Source organism: Garra rufa, chromosome 1 (genome assembly GCF_049309525.1).
Source record: "Garra rufa chromosome 1, GarRuf1.0, whole genome shotgun sequence".
Lineage (NCBI taxonomy): Eukaryota > Metazoa > Chordata > Actinopteri > Cypriniformes > Cyprinidae > Garra > Garra rufa.
This window is the reverse complement of record NC_133361.1, coordinates 74,525,387-74,544,002: the sequence shown is the minus strand read 5'-3', so window position 1 is coordinate 74,544,002 and position 18,616 is coordinate 74,525,387. Positions and strand designations below refer to the sequence as shown.

The 18,616-nt window shown below is 37.2% G+C and overlaps 1 protein-coding gene across 1 annotated transcript in view; it reads left to right on the top strand.

The window, feature by feature from the left end:
• The window catches only part of LOC141319911 (NACHT, LRR and PYD domains-containing protein 12-like), an 812,443-nt gene that overhangs the window by 74,893 nt on the left and 718,934 nt on the right, over window positions 1–18,616 (top strand). The gene's annotated exons all lie outside the window — the stretch shown is intronic.

Here is an 18,616-nt window from a genome sequence, read left to right as displayed (position 1 = left end):
TTTGTAACATCCAGGACAAAACTAAAGCGTAATCCAGTGGTGCATACGAGGGTCGAAATCCAGGAGGGCAGTCCAAGGTAACAGAAGAAAACAAACAAAGAAACAAGGCTAAACTAAGACTAGAAACAAAAAACAGGATATACTAAGGAACTTGGAAACAAGGAAAAACGCTTGGTAAGGTTCGCAGGAGCAAAACAATACTTCGCAGTGTGTGTTGGGCATGGTCTTTCTTAAATGGCAGAGAGACAGGAAGTAACCAGTGAAGCAGCAGAGGGAGCAGTAACAGTCACAGAGTGCAAAGGCCTGGTGTACAATTAACAAAGTAAGCCTTGCCTACAATTAAAAAGTAACATAATACATTACTTTCCATAAAAAGTAACTGAGTAACATTAACAGTTACTTTTAAAGGAACCTTTCCCAACAATGTGTTACTAATGACAACAAATCCTTAAAAGCCCTTCATTGATAACTAAGGTTTTGAAGGTCACAGAAGATTTCCTTCAGTTGCAAAATTATCAAACCAATAGACGGCAAAAACAATAACATTGGGCCCAAACTTAACTTCTGGTTGAGTTCTGGGAAGAATCAATGAAACAGAGTCCCTGTAGAGTAGAGATTATTTCTCATAACAAGCAAAATAAATAAGTGAATGTGAAATAAGGATGTGCACATCTGTTGACCTTTTTTGATTAAAACTAAAATCTTATTTAAACTCAACTGTTTTTTTATGCTTTTAGTAAGGCTGTCAGTCAAATAAAATGTTTAATCTAATTAATCACAAAATAAATTTTAGTGTGAAAATACCCACAAAAGATTATTTAAAGCTTTGCCCCCCCTTATCTGTCCTAAATTGAGTTCTGAGGCTGTACACATTTATTGGAGTGCGTTCAGTGACCTCAATGAGTTTGGCCCTATCGCTACCCAGCAAAATACTGTCCTACTGAGCCTGTGCTGTTACACTGCATTATTGAAAAGGCTTCAGTCATCTGAGAAAATGAGTTTTCCTGTCAAGACTTATATAAAAGCAAGAGGCATGGTTTGCAGAAATTCAGTTCTTTATGTTTTTCATTTTTTTTATTAAAAAACATACACTGGGCTGCACAAAACTTCATGAACGAACACAACCAAGCCCCTATACAGTACGAGCACTCCAGCTAATAGAAATTTTCAGGAACCGCCCGCCTTTCTTTAACGCTCATAAAGACGGCACCAATTACCGAGCTTAGAGCATAAATATTTAGACAAATAAATTAAAAACAAACATACAAAAATTCATTCAAATTTACAAATAACAATAAACAGTTACACCCAATACATCAGCAACTTATCAAAACTTCATAACACAAAGCAAACCAGATGCATTTATGTGTGTCCTCGGCCATCACATTTCCCCAAAGCATCTTAGCAGTTCTTGTATCTCAGGGAACCAAGGTTACGTAAGTAAGCGAGTACGTTTTGCGTTTGATAAAAAGAAATGACCTCTCCTGTGTAATCTTTTGGAACCCCAGGATACACATTCGGTCCGTTTGGTTTATTGATAATGTTGCCAGGATAAGGGTTACTGTGAAAGAAGATGAAATGTTATATGGGACATTTTGAATTTTTTTAGTAGTACCTAGGATAGCAAAGTCCACTAAAGGAGGGAGAGCCTTTTCTCATTTGGCTCCCAAACTCTGGAATAGCCTTCCTGATAACGTTCGGGGTTCAGACACACTCTCTATGTTTAAATCTAGATTAAAGACTCATCTCTTTAGCCAAGCATTCACATAATGTATCTCATAACGTTGTACTTCAGTTACATCTGATCAAATGCACATTAATATTCTTCAGCTTGGGCTAAACACATCATTTTTGTTTGGTTGGAAGTTGGAACAGCAGCTACGCTAATTATTTCTCTATTTGTTTCTCTGTTTCTGCCACGGGATTTCCATCCCGTGGTAACTAGGATTTACACAAGATTCAGAAGAAGAGATGATGCCGACCCCTCAGAGGACCGCAGATGATGCCAGCCTTGAAACAACATTCAGCACTACATAATTTTCTTACAAGTTTGATCACAGCACATAATCATTGCAATTAGTGTTCATCATCTGTTTGATTACACAGTTACTGATTTTAACATTTATATCATATGTACATCGACTTGACATACAGTATTCACCACTAAATACTAAAATTACTAAATATATTGTAGTAGCCTAAACTTTTGTACAGCGCTTTGCAACGATTCGTATTGTGAAAAGCGCTATACAAATAAACTTGAATTGAATTGAATTGAAATTTTGTGGCAAAAAACGTTTATGTCCCATCATACACATGATAATACATTGGATATAATATTAATTAGGAATGATTTTAATGGTACAGCATGACAATAAAGAACTATGTGAATCTTGTGTTGAATCTGCTATAGTTGTACATCAGCAATGAGCCATATAGCCACAAGCTAGCAGGAAGTCTCTTACTTCTTATTATAAGCAATGTCATCATACATCATCACCACAATCTGATCGTCAGGAATCCCATTCTGATGAACTATCTGATAGGCGTGACACACATTGGCCTGAAATGGAGGTGTTAAAAAAGACATCATGCAACACAACTTGGATAATGGATATCCAATGTGCTAGAATCACTTTATGATCGATCAATGGGTTGATTCACAGAGAAGACACAGACTCACAAGATAAATAAACAGTATGTCAAAAAGTAGTGTCATTGTAGGCCACATACCTGGTGCCTGTAATCGTCCCATGTGTTTGAACCAGCTACGAGCATTACCCACTGTTTTCCATTTGCTGCACCCATTCATCAAGAGCAAAGTCTAGTTCAGATAGAAAACAGTGTGTTATTTTAATTCACCAACTGTAATAAAAATTTAAATTGTATTAATATATATGTAATGCAAAGTACACACAAAATGTACAAGCAAAATAACCAAACTCAATCTACTTCACTCCTAATGCACAATGATCCTAGTTAGGAGTCAATCACCTGATTTCATCTTTATCCTGTAGGTGGTTTCCATGCCATGCAACAGAAAGCTCTAGGCAAAAGAAAGTGAAACTGTTGGGTAAAAATAAAACTAGGCTGCATTATTACCCTATAGTGTGTTAAAACAACCCATCATTTTGAATTGAAACAATCTAGGGTCATTTGTAACACAACATCTGTTTCAGTCCATATATTTCCCCATCCATTAAACAAGATTTTTAATAAAACAACATCTAAGCCAGTTTTTTTCTCAGAACTGAAGACTAATGAGAGATGAAATCACTCTTATTACAAAACCAGACTGACAATATTTCTATTTGAAATTTGGCAGAAATGTTGTCAGTAGTTCAAAGAATGATACAAACATAATTTCACTTATCCAAATACCAATAAATAGTAAAGTCAGAAAAACTAAAAATAATTTTAGAAAGGTTTTGGGTGTGTTAGATTTACACAACAAGACTGATATTACTCGACATACAGTGAGGAAAAAATAGTTTGATCCCCTGCTGATTTTGTATGTTTGCCCACTGACAAAATCCAGGAAAAAAACACATTTAAATAAACTTATCAATTGATTCGCCTTTTATGAGTGAAATGCGCATTTGATCCCCTCCCAGTCAACACGTGAGCTTGTGTGATAATCACAGTGATGTCAGGTAAGTGAGTACAGGTATGTGCCAAAAAATTTGAATATTGAGGGAAAGTCCATTTATTTCAATAATTTGTTTCAAAAAGTGAAACTTGTATGTTATATTAGTTCACTACACACAAAGTGAAATATTTCAAGCCTTTAGTTGTTTCTATTTTGATGATTATGGATTAAAGACAAAAAAAACAAATCCAGTATTTCACAAAATTAGAATATTTCATGTGACCAATAAAAAAAAGATCTTAAACACATGTTGGCCTTCTGAAAAGTATGTTAATGTAATTAAAGTACTGTATTATGTCCTCAGTACGATGTTGGGCCTCCTTTTGCACTAATTCCAGCATCAAGGCAGCGTGGCATGGAGGTGATCAGCCTTTGACACAGTTGAGGTGTTATGGTAGCCCAAGTTGCTTTGATATTGGCCTTCAGCTTGTCTGCATTTCGGGGTCTCTGTTCCCTCATCTTCCTTTTGATGATACCCCATAGATTTTCAATGGGATTTAAGTCAGGCGAGTTTGCCGGCCAATTAAGTACAGTTATTCCATGGCTATTAAACCAGGTACTGGTAGTTTGGGCTTTGTGAGGAGGTGCCAAATCCTGCTGGAAAATAAAACCATCATTTCCTAAAAGCTTGTTGGCAGGAAGCATGAAGTGCTCTAAAATTTCCTGGTAGATGGCTGCATTGACTGTGGATTTGCTAAAAGACAATAGACCCACACCAGCAGATGACATGCTCCCCAAACCATCACTGACTGTGGAAACTTCACACTGGACTTTAAGCAGCTTTTCTTTTGTGCCTCTTCCTCCAGACTCTGGGACCTTGATTTCCAAATCAAATGCAAAATTTGATTTCATCTGAAAACAGGACTTGGGGACCACTGGGCAACAAACCATTAAAACCTGATCAGTGAGGCAGTCATGGTCTTATGGTAAGAGAGTTAGGCTTGTAACCCAGAGGTCACTGGTTCGACTCCCACACCAGCAGGAATGGAAGCTAGGGATTGTGAATGAAAAGTGCCTTTTCCACCTTCAATACCATGCCTGAGGTGCCCTTGAGCAAAGCACCGAACCCCCAATTGCTCCCCAGGTGTGTGTTCACTACTTTATGTGCACACTTGGATGTGTTTAATGCAGAGCACAAATTCCGAGTATAGGTCACCATACTTGGCTACACGTTATGATTTTCAAATATCACCTTTTGTGTTAAAAAAAATGAAAACAAAACAATGATCAAACAACATGAAGGCAAAAAATACTAACTGTATTTATGTTTAGGTGGACTCTTTAATTACTGTTACTTTGGTTTGTGTTAGCAAGTGGAGGGCCATTGTCCTAGTTTTCCTACCCTAATTAACACACCTGGACAATATAACCAAACCAATTAATAACATACCACTTGAAAATTTCAGACAGGTGTGTTGGAACTAAAGATGTGTTCACATCATATTGGAATTCCTGTAATTACGAGATTCCAACTTGTAAAAATCTTGTAGAACTTGTAATTACAAAGTCCTCTTAGAGCTATGACTTGTACCACATGACCTAAACCTGTAAAGGAAACACACAATATATTACTTGCATATTGTATGCACAAGCATACTTGGCAATAAAGCTCTTTCTGATTCTGTTATATGTAACATATGTGTTTAAAAGTAAAAAAAAAAATTCTTGCTGTCATTAATGATATTTATTACATCAACATACAGTGAACTTTTCATATCAGCAGACACTATTCTACATAAAATATCTCATGAAATATATTATTTTAGATTTTTGGGGTGTAAACAATTTATTCTGATGCAATATTTTCACCAGTGTTCTATCAGCTTTTACATACTTAAATCTGAATATTTTTTTGTTTACCTTTATAAGGGTCTTTTTTTAAATGCATGCATGTCCTTTCCTGCCAAATCATTTCAATTTATCAATACATTCCATAGGGCTGTTACCAGTCAGATTAAATATTTTACACAGGTAAACTACCAGCAGGTGGCGGTAAGTCACTAAATAAGTAATTCATTGAGGTATTCAGCTGATTGTTCAAAATGCTAAATCAGTTAGTATCAAAACACATTGTTAAGTGTTGCTTGGAGAATGTGCTATACTTCTGCTGTGATCCTTGTTTGGAATTATCCTCATTGGAAGCCACTTAGGATAAAAGCATCTGCTTAATGACTAAATGTAAATAAGTAACTTAACTACTACATTACCCTGTTGAAAAAAACAGCATATGCTGGTTAGGTATGATTAGGTACTACAAGTGGACAGCCATGCTCTGGAAATGATTACAACAGCCCATCCAGCTCCTCTAAGAAGAAAACCGAGTTGACTAGGAGGGCAGTAAATTACCACAACATGTTTAATAGGAGAAGTTACAGTAATTGTTTGAGATTCAAATGAGTTGTAATTGCATAGAGGAGAATTGATTGAGTATTGTTAGAAATGAACAATAGAAATGGGCCTGCACAAATATGCAAGTCGTGCTGTCCTTAGACACTACCAAGACCAAGACCAAGACAGACCATGTCAAGACCAAGACTGATACCAAGTCGAGACTGGAGAAAAAAAACAGACTAGTATTGAAGCTACTGTATGCAATAACTTGCATGAACAGCAGCATACTAGGGTTCAGCCACAGTTTACATTCACTGACTGTCACTGTAGTCTACTAGCTGCTGGATATGTGCTTGTCTCTTCTATACGCGCTACGCTACACTCACTGAGGCATAACCATTGACTGTTAATATAGGATAACGTTACATGGATAGATGAGCGCCAACGGCTGTCGCAAAAAAAAAAAAAAAAAAAAACATTCATGTGATTGGTTGCATTTGATTTAAAGGGCGCAAAATATTAATGTTGCATTATCAAACGTTGTGTTGTCGTGGATACAAAAGATTTTAGAGCGTCTATTTATTTATGTTTTTGAGCGTGTAGTACTGCTAAATCCCCGACCACTATGATGGTCTGAGACAGCGAGACCTTGACAAGACCGAGAGGTCAGAGACCAAGACAAGACCGAGACCAAAGACCATCAAGGCCGTGACGTAAAAGTGGTCTCGAGACATACATCACTAGCTGTCCTTCTTGCAACAAGGGTTGGAGCGAAGATTCCCTCCACCCTTAAAGTCTACGTGGCTGCTCACAGCACTACAACAGGGCCCGTTTGAGCCTTTCCAGTTAGTCAAGCTGAAGTTTCTCCATCAAGAGGGTAGGGGACCTGCTTGCATTTTTGGTCGACGAATCATGCCTACAGTTTGGGCCAGCAGATTCCTAGGTAACCCTGAGGCCCCGGCCTGCCTATGTGCCCAAGGTTCCCACTACTCCTTTCAGGGACCAGGTGGTGAGCCTGCAAGAGCTGTCCCCGATATTAGGCAGACCAAGCCCTAGCATTGTCCTGTCCGAGTGCTAAGATGTCATGTTGACCAGGCATAAAACTTTAGGACCTCGGACCAGCTCTATGTCTGTCACGGAGATCGGCAGAAGGGGAATGCCATCTCCAAGTAGAGGATGGCCCACTTGATAGTGGACGCCATCACCCTGGCTTACCTGCCCCGCTCAGGGTGCAAGCTCACTCAACTAGAAGTGTTTCATCCTCCTGGGCATTGGCTTGTGGCACCTCGCTGACTGAAAGGTGTAGAGCTGCAGGCTGGTGAAGCACTCAAAAGGGTAGAAGCACTGAGGGGCTTGCTTGATAGTTAACATCTTGTTTACATATGTAACCCTCGTTACCTGAAGGAGGGAACGGAAACGTCACATCCCATCGCCACAGCTGCTATACGACCGCTGTACGGTTGGGCCACAGCTCGGCTCCTCAGCGAAATCATGTCTATAGACTGCACCTATTTATTTGGTACTTTGTTTATTAGGACTTTTTTTGCAGTTATGTAACGATGAATTTTAGTCAATAAACCAGTCAGAAATCATTTCATGATAATAACGAGTTAAAAGTAGAAAAATATGCTAATTTTTTACTTCAAGATTTTGATTCAGCAATGCACAAATGTTTGCCGTGAAACAATATTGCAATCATTCAGAAGTAAAATATGTTTATTTACCATAAGAATAATGAAAAAATCTTTAAACAAACCTTGACTACAATTATGGTTGTGTCATGTTTTTTTTTTCTTGACCAATAAAACATCAACATCTAAACCTCTGTTAATTCTCAATTAGAGGTTCTGCAGACATAAAGTCAGTTAGTAATGTGTGAAGCTGGTTATGTTGTTTATTTAATCAGATCTTGATAGATTTAATGTCTTCTTTTTTCAGTTGAATGTATCCAAGGTTGTGGTGGAAGTCAGTTGTAGTTCTGTTTTTCTATGCTTGTTAACAGCAGGTTTTCATCACTAATGCACACTCATCATTTAGTTAGTCACCTGATTAACTTTAACTGTTTGCCAACTTCGGTTTTGACTCATTCTTTACTTTCGAAATGGTCTTCGCAAATCCAAACAAACCCTGGTGAGGCCTTTTACTTTCTGAACCTGTACTTTACACCTTTGGTTTATATCAACATGCTTGTACAGTTAAATCAAGTCATAAAAATTCAGAAAGTCTGAAAATTGTTAAACAGGAATTGTATGTGTGTAGAAACATAGTGAATGCAGGTAGAGAACAATTTCTCTGTGTTAGAGAGAGGTAGAAGTGTTTTGATATTTAGCTGACATTGCAGGTCATTTCATCAAATTATCACACTAACATCTAACTGTATTTTCATATCTGTTGTGTTTTGCTTTCTCAGGAGATCCAGCAACTGGTGACGGTGTGATCTATTGTTTGGTAAATAAACAATAGATTTTTCCTCTCCATTGACTTCACACACATCCAAGACCTTCCCAAATAAATTTTAGTTTTTCTGACTTTGCTATTTATTGGTATGTGTTTAAGTGAAATTATGTTTGTATCATTCTATGAACTACTGACAGCATTTCTGCCAAATTTCAAATAAAAATATTATTTACATTTACTGTAAAAGAAAATTAAATCTGGTCAAAATAACAGATGAGAAAGAAAAGTTCATATTCATTTTTGAGTAACATTTGTACATGTATTTAAGAAGAGTTTAAACTTTATTTTAATCACAGTTTTCATGTGCCTTGTCATGCTGTCAGTCTTTCACATTGCTGTATATTTTATAATGCACTTAATTTAGTTCACCATTGATCTGACAGTCCTTGCTTGACAGCTATCAGGATATGTTGTGTTTGGTCTGAAGCAGTTCTAGGCTGAAAAGCAGTCCCAGACGTGTACACCAACTCTGCATGATTCTTATCAGATACATATAAATTTAGTAGCCTAGTTTCATAGTTTCACTTTCTTTTGTTTTCTCACAACATTAGTGAAGAGTAGCCTGTGTCTTAGCTGTATCATATTTCTATCCCATTTTATCGCTAACAGTTTAAGGGTTATCCTAAGAAATCTCTGCTGAGACAAAGAGGAAGGGGATTAAAACCACTGGTGAGTTTTTCCTGTTGTTGTTGTTGTTTGGGGTGCTCTCTTTTTTAATATTCACACTCGTTTCATTGTTGTATTTAAGTTTAATTAAATCCTAAAAATGTTGGGTTGTTCCATGGATGGGAAAATATATGTACTGAAACAACTGTTGGGTACTTTGCATTACATGAATATTAATATTACCATTTCAGTTGCAGTGGTGTAAAGTAGCAAAGTAATAATACTTAAGTGTTTTTGGGAGTATCTGTACTTTACTTGAGTTTTTATATTTCAGCAAACTTTTACTCCACTGCATTTCTTAATTAAACTGTGTACTTTTACTCTTGCTTTTAAAACGATTTATTTCCCGAAGCATATTCGCTGCTTACTACAAAATGGTCAGAAGCACAGCAAAAAGCCCAGTGTTAAATTAACTCTAATTTTCTGAGATACTGAATTGGGGTTTTCATTAGTTGTCAGGTATAATCATCAAAATTAAAAGAAATAAACAGTTGAAATATATCAGTCTGTGTGGAATGAATGTATACATTATACAAGTTTCACTTCTTGAATGAAGTGCTTCTTTTCCAGTTTGCATTTACTGACACTTTTACTTTCAATACTTAAGTGCAAAAAACTATTTTTTTATTATCTTAAATGTACTTAAGTACAATAAATATCACATACTTTCAAGACTTTTAGTCAATAAATATTTTAAGGGTTACTTTAACTTCTACCAAAGTCTGATATCTGTACTTTTACTTAAGTATAGCTTTCAGGTACTTTATACACCCCTGTTCAGTTGGTATTACAGTTGGTGAATTAAAATAACACACTGTTTTCTATCTGAATTAGACTTTGGTCTTGAAATGGGGGCAACAGATGGAAAAAAGTGGGTAATGCTCGTAGCTGGTTCAAACACATGGGATGATTACAGGAACCAGGTATGTGGCCGACAATGACAGTATTATTTTATATTATGTTAATTTATCTTGTGATTCTGTACCTTCTCTGTGAATCAACCCATTGATCATACAGTGTTTCTAGCACATTGCTCCCTCATCCAATGTCTATTTTTGACATCTCCATTTCAGGCCAATGTGTGTCACGCCTATCAGATAGTTCATCAGAATGGGATTCCTGATGATCAGATTGTGGTGATGATGTATGATGACATTGCTCATAATAAGAAGTAAGAGACTTCCTTCCAGTCATGTGGCTCATTGCTGATGTACAATTATAGCAGATTTAACACAAGATTCACATAGATCTTCACTGTCATGCTGTACCAGTGAAATGTATGTTCCTTCACAGTAATCCTTATCCAGGCAACATTATCAATAAACCGAACGGACCCAATGTGTATCCAGGGGTTCCAAAAGATTACACTGGAGAGGTAATTTTCTTTTCTTTTTATCAAACACAATTCAGATGTTTTTGTCCTATATGTAAACACAATTCTCACTGTCTTACAGGACGTAACACCTGAAAACTTCCTGGCTACACTCAAAGGAGACAGATGTGCTGTGAAAAAGAGAAATCCAAAAGTTATTACAAGGTCTTGCTATAACAAACAATCTTGTCATTGCGTCATATTACAGTTCAGATACAAATATGAATGTGGATGGAAGATAATGAAATTATTTAACAGCAAAAACCCAGTGTTAAAAAAGCTCTCCCAGAAGTTTAGTTGAATCCATACTCAGTACCCTGGTGAAAAAAACAGCTAAAACCAGCCTAGGCTGGTTGGCTGGTTTTAGCTGGTCAACCAGCCTGGTTTTAGCTGGTCATAGCTGGGAGGCAGGCTGGTTTTAGAGGGGTTTTGGCCATTTTTCCAGGCTGGACAGGCTGGTCTTAGCTGGCCAGGCTGGGAGACCAGCTAAAACCAGCCATTTCCAGCTTAAACCAGCTAAGACCAGCCAACCAGCCTAGGCTGGTTTTAGCTGTTTTTTTCAGCACGGTAGTGAAAGTAATACTGAAGCAGTGGTAAAGTGATTGAGGAAATTAAGTGATTATTGAAGACACCTGATGTTAATAAGCAAAATGACCAAGATGAGAAAATCTAATTGCGTATGTCACCATTATAGTGTTCAGTGTGTGCATTAGTTGGCCTCTTGGCCCTCTTTTCAATATTTTATTTTGATTTGAAACAGCCTGACAAAACAAAGAAAAACAGTCTTTCTATGTTGATTCTGTCTTAACATAATTTGAGTCAATGAGCTCATTAAGAGTCTGATCTCTGAGTTACATTTATTTTATTAATTACAGCTGCCTTGCGGTTCTATGCCAAAAGAGCTTGTGTTAAGCAAACTCAGAAACTGATCGACTAAAAAGTCACATAAAAACAGTAAAATTAAAGAAAATAGATTCAAAGAAATTTAGGTCAAAATGCATGATGCCAAAATGCATGATGGGAGTTTTGATTTGCTACAACATATGTTTTTGATGGTCACCATTGATGACATAAACATCCAACCTTAGGTCTTTAGATATGATTTGTTAAAATAGTAAGTTTCGCAAATTCGTATTACAGAAGCATATCTTAACTTGATTTAGGATTCTTATACTATCTTCCAAAATAGCATCTTATCTCTATTTGAGAAATGTTAAACTGCATGATCAAGTTGGACAATCCACTCTCAGGTCTGTTGCCAAGCAACCACCCTTGCTGAAAAAACAGCATATGCTGGTTAGGTATGTTTTGGTGCTGGAATGCTGGTTTTAGCTGGAATATACTGGTCCTTTGCTGGTTTATGCTGGTCCCTTGCTGGTTTATGCTGGTCATGTTGCTGGTTAATGCTGGTCCTTTGCTGGTTTATGCTGGTCCTTGACCAGCAACATGACCAGCATACACCAGCAAAGGACCAGCATTAACCAGCAAGGGACCAGCATAAACCAGCAAAGGACCAGTATATTCCAGCTAAAACCAGCATTCCAGCACCAAAACATACCTAACCAGCATATGCTGTTTTTTTCAGCGGGGCAGCACTGCGTTAGCTGCTAATGACCAATGAAAAAAACAAACAAACAAACAACAACAAAAAAACAGCTGGTTTTACCACTTTTCTCAGGCTGTTTTTTGTTCAGCAGGGGAGGTAAACAAAATAAACAAAACCAACCTTTTAATTTCAGTGCCACGAAAATAGCTTTTCCTACCAATCTTATCAAAGTTTTTTCAACCAAATCCCTGGTGAAAAAACAGCATATGATGGTTAGGTATGTTTTGATGCTGGTCTAAGATGGTCTTGTGATCTGGGTTTTCTGGCTGTTATAGCTCAATTACAACATTCAAACTTAATATAAACTAAAATTAAAATTTAAGAGCTCAGCAAATGCAATTATGCTATAATGGTGACTTACAAAATTAGATGTTTTCCTTTAGTGATTCTGCTTATTAACATCAGGTTATTAACACTGCTTCAGTGTCCATTTTAACACTTTGATTATGGACTCAAATAAACTCCAGTGAGAGTTCCTTTAACACTGGGCTTTTCTGGGTGTTAAAATGATAATGAAAGATATAAAGGTTTTCTTTTTTCTGTCACACAGTGGAGGAAATGACACAATATTCATCTATCTGACAGCTCATGGACTATTTGGAGAATTTGCCTTTCCTAACAGTACTGTAAGTTTTTTTTCTACCTCTAGGGTTAAAATCTATCAGTACTGTGATTTTGAGCTAGTAAACCCTAATATACTGTGTACATCTGTAGTCACAAAATGTGTGGAGCAAATCCCTGGTGTCAAATTAACACAGCTCAGTGTTTGTATGGTGTGTTGAAGTGAATGACATAATTAAATTTAATAATTAAGTGATGATTGGGTCAAGAGCCCAACTAATACAAACACTGACCACTATAATGGTTTCTTACAAATGTTGGTTTTCAATCATCACTTCGATAATCACCTAATTATCTCATTAACTTCAACACTGTTGTGTTTATATGTGTCCACACACAGAGTGTTAAATTGTGTAAAATGTGTAAAACACATTGACAGCGCTTTGAGCTCACATTGTGACTACATTCAAAGTAACCTGGAAACTTATGGTGAGTCTACAGTATTTAGAACTTAACAAATTGGGAGGGAAAGTGATGTACATAAGATTTGTTAAAGTATTAAATAAAGAAACTCTTAGTGTTAGGGCTTATTCAGTGTGGAGGGATAAACTCGGGCTATATATGGCCATATGGAGAGTGATGTACAAACCACCTTTGATGATCTGGTGATCTAGAAAGGAGAATATTACATCGGGCAGTGGCTTTTGTTTCAGTCATTAATTCACATACTCATGACAACTGTTTTTTTTTTTTGTTTTGTGGATTGAGAAAAACTATCTATCATTGTTTTCTAAAAAAGTGCAAGGCTATTTAAAGCAGTCTTAATTTTACACTGGGTGATTTTGCTGTGAATATACCAGTAACTTATTATTTGCCAGAATTTTTAATGATCTGCTTGCAGATTTACCAAATGTAAGTAGATAAGTACTTAATACATTGTACAGTATTTTTCTGCTCATATTGTGGTGATCTAATTCAGTTCTTTTCCAGAGGCTTTATGCCCATGATCTCATTAAAACAGTCAAGGAAATGGAGAGAAATAACAAGTTCTCAAAGGTAAATACAAACATTCATATACACCAATTATATACACCTAAAATAGTCCATATACTGGGCTCTTTTCCATTTCCTAGAGTATTTTTGTAGTGTTACCCTTCCTTTTCTAGAAGTTCATGAATGATCTTTCCCATTAAAAAGCAATATTTATTAGAAGAAAGCCTATCAAAGGTTATCTCATTACAGAGGCCTGTGAATTAAAACAAAAGTAATCATTGTCAATTATGGACCTTTATATTGTAACCATGAGTATGAATATTATTATAATACTTTGAAACACCATGTTCTTATAGGCTACACACACTCAAATATTTTGTTCTAAATTTAAACTTTATGTAAGCTAACTACATGCACATTGTCCATCCATATAGATCTAACATATACATATTAATAATAAATAAACACTGCTGAGTGTTCATGTGTTTCCACATTAAAGAGTGTTCAAGAAGCATTGAAGATAATTAAGGGATGATTGTCCATTAGTGATGAACATCTGCTGTTGACAAGCAGAATCACTGATGGACAGAGAAACCCAGTGATTTCATTACTGAAGTCAGTTGTAGTTCTTCTCTGTATCGGAAATTGAACCCTATACCCTCAAATAGGACACTATTTGAGAGAACAGCAATTTGTAGGGGTGTTTGAAACCATAGTGGACATTCTCGAGTGCACTCATTCAATCCCACAATGTACCGCATAAACAAGTGTAAAACCCATGTTCACTCAACGGCTAGAAAATAACCCATAATGCACTTTCAATTGTGACATAAATACTTCTACTAAACTCCTTTTTTAAAATGTGGCGCAGATGGTGATATACGTGGATTCCTGTCATTCCGGATCAATGTTCACTACACTTCCCGACAACATTCGTGGTAAGAAGGGCTATTTATATATATATATATGTATGTGTGTGTGTGTGTGTGTGTGTGTGTGTGTGTGTGTGTGTGTGTGTGTGCACACTGAAGGAAATTGAAGGAACACTTTGAAAACACTTAAGGGGCCATATGTTTAAAGCTGCTAAGTGTTAAAAGTTCCTAAGTGTTAAAGGAGTCTTATTATGCTCATTAACTTTTGAATTTTAGCCAGTGTGTGGTATGAATGTTTCGACAAAAAAAACACACACACACACACATCTTCAAAGTAACAAATCTTAATATTTAATAAAATAAAAAAAAATCCCTTTTCAAGAACTACACCGGCTCCTTTGGACTACAGCATTTCTCTGCAGCTATTTTGGGGATTTCCGCCTGCATTTCGCCTACCCAAATTAAAAAGCTTCCCATACCCACATGCAGAGGTGTATATACAAAAGTTTGGTATCATTTTAAAGGAAACCTTTTGAAATTACATAAAACACTGTTGAAATTGAAAACAATTATTGTATGTAGTGTCTGTGTTATAATAAAGACAAAAAAGAGGCGCTTTTTTTTTTTTTTTGTAAACTGAAGTTTGAAAGTGTATAACTCAGGACCTGAGGGCCTCAGCTCCCTGCAAACAATTTTATTGGTTTACAACACTTGTCAGCAAGCACAGGAAAAGTAAATTTGTTTCTATCATAATCTATGCAAGAGTTATTCTATTCCAACTGTAGTGAAGAATAATACCCTTTTTTTTTACACAATTTCCGCCTACCCAAATCATACCGTCTCCCCATACCAACATAGGCCTACAGTGGAATAAATGCAAATATCTTGGTCTCATTTTAAAGAAAACCCTTTGAAATTACATAAAAAACTGCTGTAAGTGATAAATATTATTATATATGTTGTCTGTCCTAAGATGAACCATGTCAACAAAAGGCGCTTTTAATTTTCTTTGGTCTAAACACTGTTTTTGAAAGTGTATAACTCAGGCCCTGTGTGCTCTATCAAACTGCAGGTAGTTTTAAATGATACCAGCAGATGGCAGTAAACACTAGCAAAAAGAACTTTGTCTTTATCATGTAGTATGCAAGAATTATTCTAGTTCAACTGAAGGGTGGGAAGAAAAACCTTTTTGTAATTCAAGTCACCAAGTTTCCTAACTGTCAAAAGTAAAAAAACAAGATATTACAAGACTTATTACCACAGAAATCATTCTTTTACTAGATGATAACCATAGCAACATCATAATATTATATAAAAATGAGAAAATTACACACTTTAGTACTTTTTTCCTTTTATTTTTCAATGAATGAATGTTCCACACCGTAAATATAACAAATAGAAAGAATATGCAAGTGTATAAAAAGTGCAATTATCAAAAATAGTGCAAAAATGTGCAAAAGAGTTTTAGAAAAGAATATACTTCAAACATTTTATTTTTCCATGTTCAGAAAAAGTGTAAATTTGTAAAAAATAAAATAAAAAATAAACAAACTCTGCAAACATATTACTTCAAAAAAAAAAAAAAAAAAATTAGTCCAGCTGGAGCTAATTCTTTAGCTGGAGTGTCCCTCTGTGTGCCACTGCTTGAAGCAGTTCCGGGATGGCACCATGCAAAGTGCAACATTGCACTTCATGCAGCCCATGGGAGTCTTTGTCTTCCTGTTTTCACTTTTACAAAGCACACAGACTCTCCTGCTAGCTGTGGCATCGGTTCCAAAGAACTCAGGCAGGCACATTTGGGGTGGTTCAGCTGCTGAGGAGGCCGCTGCTGAGGTGGTTTGTCCAATAAGCTCCAAAATGAGCTGTTCTCTGAACACTTTTTGGGACAGAGAAGTCTTATTCTGAAGTTTCAACAGCTCACTGTGTATAATGTAGCTGTTTACAAGAGCAATGTCGACGAAATGGAAGAAAAAAGTTTTGTACCATTTCTTAGTCTTATGAAGCACGTTGTAAAATCCTATTAGTGCATCTGACAGGTCGACACCACCCACGTACTTATTGTATTCCATCACTGCTGTTGGAACTGGAATCGGATCCCTTCTCCAGCCACCCTCAGCAGTCTTCACATGACGGTTCACTGTCTCACCGTTGTAAGCCTAGTGAATTGTACTACACATGTTCACCTCCCTGGTGTCCATCCATTTCACAAACAGTACCTTTCCATTTCGTATCCATCGGATCTCCCCTCTTTTGGCCTTTTTGGTGAGGTCGTTACTTTTGGTTTTAGGGAAGCCTTGTCTATTTGGCCGTATGTCTATTGTGCCACATGCCTGAGTGTGCTTCAAAAGCAAATCGCAAAAGTGGGTTGGGCTTGTATAAAAATGGTCCATAAATACCTGATAACCCTCTCCCAGAATTGTAAAATCCAGAAGCTGCATTACCGACTCGTAGCTCAACCCTTTGCCAGCATCTGTGGAGGACTTTCCTTCATACGCATAAAAGTTCCATGTATATCCACAGATCGAATCAGCGAGAACAAACAGTTTGTAACCCCATTTAGTGGGCTTATCTTTCATATACTGTTTCAAACCAATCCTTGCCTTTGATGCAACCATACGCTCATCCACAGCAAGCTGCTTTTGGGGGTGAAAATAGGTTTTGCAGGCAGATACAATGTCATTGTAAAGAGGCTTGATTTTGAAGAGTCTATCAAAGTGTGGGGTTCCCTTTCTTCTTTGATTCTCTTCATCTTCTTTTACGTTGGAAATATGAAGATTCCAGGAAATAGACTGGAAACGTGACCTGGACATCGCAAATTGTGGAAACGGAAAACTGTAAATGTCCTTCCTTGCCCAGTAGTCAGCAATGCTCTTTGCATTCACCAATCCCATGTAGATCACAATTCCAATTTATGTCAAAAAGTCTTTGACAGTAAGCGGTATCCACAGAAACTTTTTTCCAGCCTCAGCCCTTTTTTCAGCAAATTCATTTGTGTTCTTTATAATGGTGTTCACAACAGAGGTTGTGAAAAACAAATGAAGAAGCTGAAGTGCCGAGTATGTTGCCGTTGTAATCAGCTGTGGCCCTGGTGGACGCTTTGGAATGAACTTTATTACTGCTGGGTCCTCATCTGCATCTGATATATTGTGCCAACTTTCCTCATCAGAGGCAGCAGCCTCCTGAGCACTCCTCCGCCGTGCTGAGGATCCAGCTCTAGCTCTAGCTCTGCCTCTGCTCCACCTCTGCCCAGAAGAAGTGGGGGTGGCAGTGGGAGATGTGGTGGGGGTAGTGGTGGGCCCAGGTGTGCTAGAGGTTGTTGGTGTGCTTGAGAATGATGAAGGGCTTGTCTGTCGGGCCCTCTTTGGAGGAACCCAATCATCATCAGAAGAACTCAAACTGTAACACAAATAAACACCTTTTATAAGAATATTATAATTTATTTATTATAAATTAGTAAACATCTGGACACTCGTTCCCGTTATTTCAGTTTTGACAAACACAAACAACTAAAAAGCCGGTGCGCAGTGCGCAATGGAGAACAAAAAGCCGCCTTGCAAGCGCGAGCAGGATAACACATTATGATTCAAATAAAACATTTCAAAAGTCTTTGGAATATGTAAGTGTATAAATATTTACTTACTTGTCCAGAGGAGGATCCTCGCCTTCAATGAAAGCTGCCTCCCGCACCGAATCAAAGCTCGTTTCGCTCTCCGAATCCGTGTCGATTCGGTCCAGTTCTTCTAAAACAGCATCTGCCCCGACAAAAACCTTCTTTAGAGACTCGTTTCCCTTTTTAGGAGCCATTTTCCGAGTTCCAAACAAATCCGTGCACGCTGTATGGTGAGTCTGAGCTTTGCGCACGTCACCTTGGCTTAGTTTTGCGCACATCTCATCCAGGTGACCCCTCAATATCTTAGCCGCTGATTGGCCGATCTTAGCTCACGACATATCAGCGTAAAGCTTAGAGTCTCACCTTTCGAACGATATATACCTCATCTGGATAGTTCGATCCTTTCATATTTTCCTGAATTTTGGAATGTCATGATCCCCCTTTGTTGTGTTTTGGACATACATGGCTCAGCAAGGTATTACTCATGCACACAACCACA